This window comes from Dendrobates tinctorius, unplaced genomic scaffold (genome assembly GCF_039654945.1).
Source record: "Dendrobates tinctorius isolate UK_male_01 unplaced genomic scaffold, ASM3965494v1 ptg000160l, whole genome shotgun sequence".
Taxonomy (NCBI): Eukaryota; Metazoa; Chordata; class Amphibia; order Anura; family Dendrobatidae; genus Dendrobates; species Dendrobates tinctorius.
In genome coordinates, this window is record NW_027361827.1 from 4,487,301 (window position 1) to 4,494,556 (window position 7,256).

General features: G+C 43.8%; 1 long non-coding RNA gene across 1 annotated transcript; it reads right to left on the reverse strand.

The window, feature by feature from the left end:
• Positions 1 to 371: 371 nt before the first annotated feature.
• On the reverse strand, positions 372 to 6,937 carry LOC141052417 (uncharacterized). The gene is made up of 3 exons (XR_012220806.1): positions 6,428 to 6,937; positions 2,693 to 3,122; positions 372 to 2,620 (listed from the first exon to the last, which is right to left on the reverse strand). It is a non-coding gene; the product is annotated as an uncharacterized lncRNA (long non-coding RNA).
• Between the last annotated feature and the right edge of the window lie 319 nt (positions 6,938 to 7,256).

The following is a 7,256-nucleotide window of genomic DNA, read 5'->3' on the forward strand; positions in this document are numbered from 1 at the left end:
ATTGTGTTTTACCATGTGATTTGGTTAATTTTACACTTTGCAGTGTTAACAATTGTTGGGTACCAAGCGTAAAGTTATCCAAGTGTTGTGTACCAAGCGTAAAGTTACCAAGTGTTGTGTACCAAGCGTTTTACACTTTGAAATGTTCACAAGTGTTGGTTATCAAATGTTGTGCTACCAAGTGTTTTTTTGTACCTTGTACACCACCGGTGTACTGTGAAATATTACCCAGGGTTGTGTGTTGTGTTAACAAGTGTTGTGTTTACCTTTTACACCACTGGTGTAATTTGAATAAAGAAGCAAAAAATAAACATCACAATAAAGTTTTTTTGAAAAAAAACAGTTTATTTCTGACAATTTGTATTAACTGTATTTTTTTTTTTTAATTTTTTTTCTTAACTTTTTTTGTAACTTTTTTTGGTATTACCTTTTTGGTAACTTTTTTTTGGTATAATATTACCTTTTTTAATTTTTTTTGGTATATTACTTTTTTAATTTTTTTTTGGTATATTACAACAGAAAAATTACAAACTATGATACTGTTGGGTGGAGATAGTATTGGAGGGGGGGTTAACAGGGTTGACCACATCGAGGGGGGTAGGGGACTGGGGAGGGAGTTGGTGAGGACCAGAAGTGGAAGGGGGGTTTAACACATGTGGTTGGGACGGGAGTGGATGGACAGACGAGGTTTGTGGGTACATTGAAGGTGTATGTGGGGGTGGGTATGGCGAGGGCATTGGGGTATAATGCAATGGGGAAGGTAGGTACTGGGAAGAATGGAATGGGGAACTAGAGAAAGGAGAGGGAGTGGTAGGAGGAGGGACGGCTGTGTGATTGATGGTGGTGGAAGGATGGACGGGGGGAGGATGGACTGTGGAAGGATAGACAGGGGGAGGATGGACTGTGGAAGGATAGACAGGGGGAGGATGGACTGTGGAAGGATAGACAGGGGGAGGAAGAGATGCTTCAGCAAGCACTTCCACTAGAGCATTCTGACAGGCTTGCATCACACGCATCTGCTGGTGAGTACTTAAACCTTCCATTTGCCGGACAACAGATTGAAAAAAGGTATGTCTCGGTGTCTGGTTTGATTCTAAACTCATCTGTTCCATGTATCTTCTGAGTTCCATGATACTTTGATTGATCATGGTCAACCCAGAAGATAACCGTTGTCCATAAGTGTGGAAACCGTGTTGAACAGTTGAGTTTAGACTCAAACAGTCAGACAAGGTCATCCTTTCCTGACTCCTCAGACGCTGCCGGCCAGAACCAAAAGTTGGTCGAGATGTTGCGGCAGTGTCTGAGGGGTGGGGAACAGGGAACAAGTCGTCACCAGCAGCTTCATGTGATGAAGTCTGCCCTGCTGCTCCAGTGCTGGTGGAGGGGATAGAGGGATCAGACAAGAGGGTAGGTACAGAGGGGTCGGATACCTCGATGTGGTCACCGGGGGCGGTCTCACTAGGGATCACTCCAGAGGGACGCAACTCTGATGCAGACTCCCGAGTGCTGCAGATGGTGCTAAAAAAAAAAAAAGAAGAAAAAAATGTATATTAAAAATATTGATATTTAATTTAAGTCTGCTGAAAAAAAAATTGGTTAAACATTTCTACTACAGGAATTGTTTGGGGAATATTTACCTTCTGCACGCCATTGTAGATCGCAGGAACGCCAGGGCTTGGTAGTTTTTGTACTGGGGTCCCCGGCGTCCTCCCGACGATCCACTCGGGGTCTGAATCTCTTTGTTGTAGTCCCTCTTGAAGCGATCCCGGAGCGACCGCCACCGTGTGATAACCCTGTCACCTGTGAAGCAAAAAAAAAAAAAAAAAGGTTTAGTATTCAACACTTCACATGCTGGAAATATAAGTTACTGAAGTTGTAATACTTACGCACAAAATCCCTGGCCCTCGCATTGAGTTCCTCCCAGTTGTCAATAACTGAAGAACAGACTTCATCCCAGAGCCGTCGTGTGGTTGGTTGGTCGGCATGAAGACGGTTTGCCATGTTCCACAGCGGCTCCCGGATTTCCACCTCATGGATGAGGTCATCACTATCAATAATGACACCCTCCTCCTGATGTCTGCGGGGAGCACGCTGTGAAACCTGTGAAGATAAAAAACAAAACAAAAAGCAAAAAATTACATTATATTCAAACACATGATGTTCATTTAAACAATTATCAAAATAGGGTTACTTACCGTTTGCCGACCACCAGAGGCATCACCTTGACGACCCTGGGATGTCCTGGGAGTCACTCTAGTGCGGGCACCGGATTCTGAAGACTGTGGGAAAAAAAAAAAAAATGTTTGGATGGATGCAGTTATGGTGTGCACTGTGATGAATGTTTGTGTTGGGTGTAGCATTATGTATCTGTGTATGTGCTAAACTTACAATCTGCGCACCCCCTCCGTGTGTCTCTCCACCCTGCACGTCTCCTCCTGGAAGCTCCTCTGAATCAGCTTCCTGTTAAAACATAATAGGATAGTGTTTTTAACCACAAAAAAATTATTTTAAATAAAAAATAAACAAAATTTTTTTTACCTCAGCTCGCTGATGATGTGAGGGGGAGCTTTCAGGAGAAGACATTACGGCTTGGGGCAGCTGTGTTGCTTCCTGAACTGATCTGCAAGTATAAACACACTTGTTAAGCTACTATACAAAGTATCATAATAAGCTTTCAGGCTTTTATACTTACAGGGAAAATGTTTGGCTGGCAGTATCTGCTTCGGCCTGGCTGGCAGTCTCTGTTGCGGTCTGGCTGGGCCTCTCTGCTGCAGCCTGGCTGGCAGTCTCTGTTGCGGTCTGGCTGGGCCTCTCTGCTGCAGCCTGGCTGGCTCTCTCTGCTGCTACCCTGCTGGTAGTGCTTGAAGTGATCTGCAAGTATAAAGAGACTTGTTAAGCTACTATACAAAGGATCATAATAAGCTTTCAGGTCTTTATACTTACAGGGAAACTAATGGTTGCCTGTACGCCGCGGTGTGGCTGTTCCTCTCTGCTGCGGTCAGGGTTGTTTCTGCTGCGGTCTGACCGGTCATGTCTGCTGCGTTGATCCCTGCTGCGGTCTGAATCTCTGCTACGGTTGGGCTGGCCGTGTCTGCCGGTATGGTGGCGCTTCATTGTGTGAACTGAAAGAAAATGATATGAAAGTTTAAAAAAAAAAAAAAAAAACCACATTTTGTATGTGTAATTCCCTGAAACTAATTATACGCAATTTTAAGTGTTTGCATGTCTACATTCCCTTATCTCAGAGTGTAACCAGTGATTGAAGGTGTCTAATATTTTGTGTAAACCTACTTTCTTTGTGTTTTGTAACTGAGTGTAACCAGTAATTGAAGGTGTGTAATTGCTGTGTATACCAGTTTGCATTCCCTGAAACTCTCACCGAGAGTGTAACCAGTGATTAAAGGTCTCACCGTGTAACCAGTGATTGAAGGCGTGTAGTGTGTAATTGCTGTGTATACCAGTGTTTGCATTCCCTGAAACTCTCAACAGAGTATGTAACCAGTGATTGAAGGTGTTTAATTTCTGTGTATACCCACTGTGTTTGCATGGTTTTGAATTCCCTGAAACTCAGTTGTGTATACCCATTTTTTCATGGTATGTTGCAATCTCACTTTTAACCACACTTGTATACCAGAACACTTCAATTACCTTTATGGTAACTTAATTTTACCTTTTTTAAAATGATACAAAGTAGATTTTTTCAAAACAATTTATTTATTTTTTTTTTTATTATTTTTTTTTTTTCCAAAAAATAGGAGCTACTCTGCTCTTTATTTTAAATACCACAATACATGAAAAATAAAAAAACGCAAACACGCATAACACACAGCCAGGCTACACACTCCAGGTGTCTTGCAGGTGGAAGATTTGCAGCGGAGTTTGAAATTCTATCAGTCAGGCTGGTGTTTGATGTCTGGTTCGGTTTCTTCAGTGTGGCTGTTGCCAGATGTCTGGGCACAAACCACATACAATACCATTTAGGCCGGTTTCACATTTGCACTTTATAGCGCAGCGATGGCCTGCACACGTCCGCCACAAATCCCCACCTACTACTGCACATGAATGCTTGCGATCTGCGCACCCTATCTTTATCATAGGGTGCACAGATGGTGCGCTGGCAGGATTTTACAGTGTGCTGCGCACTTTTGAAGGTGTGCCGTGCGCGCCAAAATGCAACATGCTGCGTTTGGCGCGCAAGGGCACACCTTCAAAAGTGCGCAGCACATGGTAAAATCCTGCCAGCGCACCATCTACGCACCCTATGATAAAGATAGGGTGCGCAGATCGCAAGCATTCATGTGCGCTAGTAGGCGGGGATTTGTGGCGGACGTGTGCAGGCCATCGCTGCGCTATAAAGTGCAAATGTGAAATCGGCCTAAATGGTATTGTATGTGGTGTTATTGGGCACAGACATCTACATTAAAACACCAGCCTGACTGATACAGTCAGGCTGGTGTTTGATGTAGATGTCTGGGCCCAATAACACCACATACAATACCATTTAGGCCGGTTTCACATTTGCACTTTATAGCGCAGCTATTTCCTGCACACGTCCGCCACTAATCCCCACCTACTAGCGCACATGAACGCTTGCAATCTGCGCACCCCATACTAAAGATAGGGTGTGCAGATCGCAAGCGTCCATGTGTGCTAGTAGGCGGTGATGACCAGATGGGACGGGGATTAGTGGTGGACGTGTGCAGGTTATCCCTGCGCTATAAAGTGCAAATATGAAACCAGCCTTTACACCACACAATCACAGCAAGAAATACAATATTAAAGTTGTATGAAAATAACATGCAACAGAAAAAAAAAAAAAAATGCAACACACACACACACGCTCCAGGGGTCTTGCAGGTGGTAGACTTGCAGATGGGCAGACAGGTTTTATAGCTCTAGTTGAATCTTCTGTCAGGCAGGCTGGAGTCGGATATCTTGCTTGGAGTATTCAGTGTTGCTGGTGCCGGATTGTCTGGGCCCAATTACACCACATACAATACACCACTCAATCGCAGCAATCACAGCATAAAAAATACAATATAATTACAGTTGTATGAAAATAAAAAGCAGTACACATGCAACAGAAAAAAAAAAAAAAATGCACACACAGGCCACACACATACACACACACGCTCCAGGGGTCTTGCAGGTGGTAGACTTGCAGATGGGCAGACAGGTTTTATAGCTCTAGTTGAATCTTCTGTCAGGCAGGCTGGAGTCGGATATCTTGCTTGGAGTATTCAGTGTTGCTGGTGCCGGATTGTCTGGGCCCAATTACACCACATACAATACACCACTCAATCGCAGCAATCACAGCATAAAAAATACAATATAATTACAGTTGTATGAAAATAAAAAGCAGTACACATGCAACAGAAAAAAAAAAAAAAAATGGAAAGAAAAAAAAAAAAAAAAAAAAAATGCACACACAGGCCACACACATACACACACACGCTCCAGGGGTCTTGCAGGTGGTAGACTTGCAGATGGGCAGACAGGTTTTATAGCTCTAGTTGAATCTTCTGTCAGGCAGGCTGGAGTCGGATATCTTGCTTGGAGTATTCAGTGTTGCTGGTGCCGGATTGTCTGGGCCCAATTACACCACATACAATACACCACTCAATCGCAGCAATCACAGCATAAAAAATACAATATAATTACAGTTGTATGAAAATAAAAAGCAGTACACATGCAACAGAAAAAAAAAAAAAAAATGGAAAGAAAAAAAAAAAAAAAAAATGCACACACAGGCCACACACATACACACACACGCTCCAGGGGTCTTGCAGGTGGTAGACTTGCAGATGGGCAGACAGGTTTTATAGCTCTAGTTGAATCTTCTGTCAGGCAGGCTGGAGTCGGATATCTTGCTTGGAGTATTCAGTGTTGCTGGTGCCGGATTGTCTGGGCCCAATTACACCACATACAATACACCACTCAATCGCAGCAATCACAGCATAAAAAATACAATATAATTACAGTTGTATGAAAATAAAAAGCAGTACACATGCAACAGAAAAAAAAAAAAAAATGCACACACAGGCCACACACATACACACACACGCTCCAGGGGTCTTGCAGGTGGTAGACTTGCAGATGGGCAGACAGGTTTTATAGCTCTAGTTGAATCTTCTGTCAGGCAGGCTGGAGTCGGATATCTTGCTTGGAGTATTCAGTGTTGCTGGTGCCGGATTGTCTGGGCCCAATTACACCACATACCATACACCACTCAATCGCAGCAATCACAGCATAAAAAATACAATATAATTACAGTTGTATGAAAATAAAATGCAGTACACAAGCAACAGAAAAAAAAAATATAAGAAAAAAAAAAAAACAGACATGCAACACTCACAGACCACACACACACACACACACACGCTACACACTTGCAGGCCATACACAGAAATGTCATAGGTATACTCACACTTGGTAAAGCTGGTACTGGCAGGCCTCTTGATAGCTGTGGCTGCAGGCTTGGTGGGTGTCTGGCAGGCTGGGTGGTCTGGCAGGCTTGGTGGCTGTCTTGCAGGCTTGGTGGCTGTCTTGCAGGCTTGGTGGTGGTCTGGCTGGCTTGCTGTCTGGCTGCTACTGCATGTCTGGGCCCAATTAGCCCATCTTATATAGTTTTGGGACTGTCTGGAAAAGTATCTTTTTTTCTGGGCATGCGCAGTGCGATTTTGCGGATCCTGCCGGCGGATTCCGCAAAATCGCGGATCCCGGCGGATCCGCCGCCCATAGGGCCCCATTCTACCGCATGGCTGATGACGGCGGATCCGCCGTCATCCGCCATTTTGACGGCGAAAAAAAACGTTACATTCTCCGTCCCCCTCAGACAGAATCCGCAAAGAATTTTGCGGATCCGCCGAATATCGGACGCAACGGACGACCATCCGTCAAAATCCGCCACTAATGTATCCCAATGGGGGGAATTGGCGGATCCGCAACAAGAAAAAGCGGATCCGCCAATTTCAAATTTTGGCGGATTGTGACTGATGGCAAAAAACTGAAGTGTGAAAGAGGCCTTACAATCAAGAGTCCCCATTATGGATGAATTTCAGCTCTCTGTGGAATGGGAATTAAAATCTGTATTTTCTGATAATAACAAGGGGGATAATTTATCTAAGGGAGAAAGAAAAGCTCTAAAAAACATACAAAATAATCCAAACATTGTAGTGAAGAATGCTGATAAGGGGGGATCAGTGGTAATATTGGATAAGACCCTATATGTAAGAGAGGTTAATAGTATTTTAAAT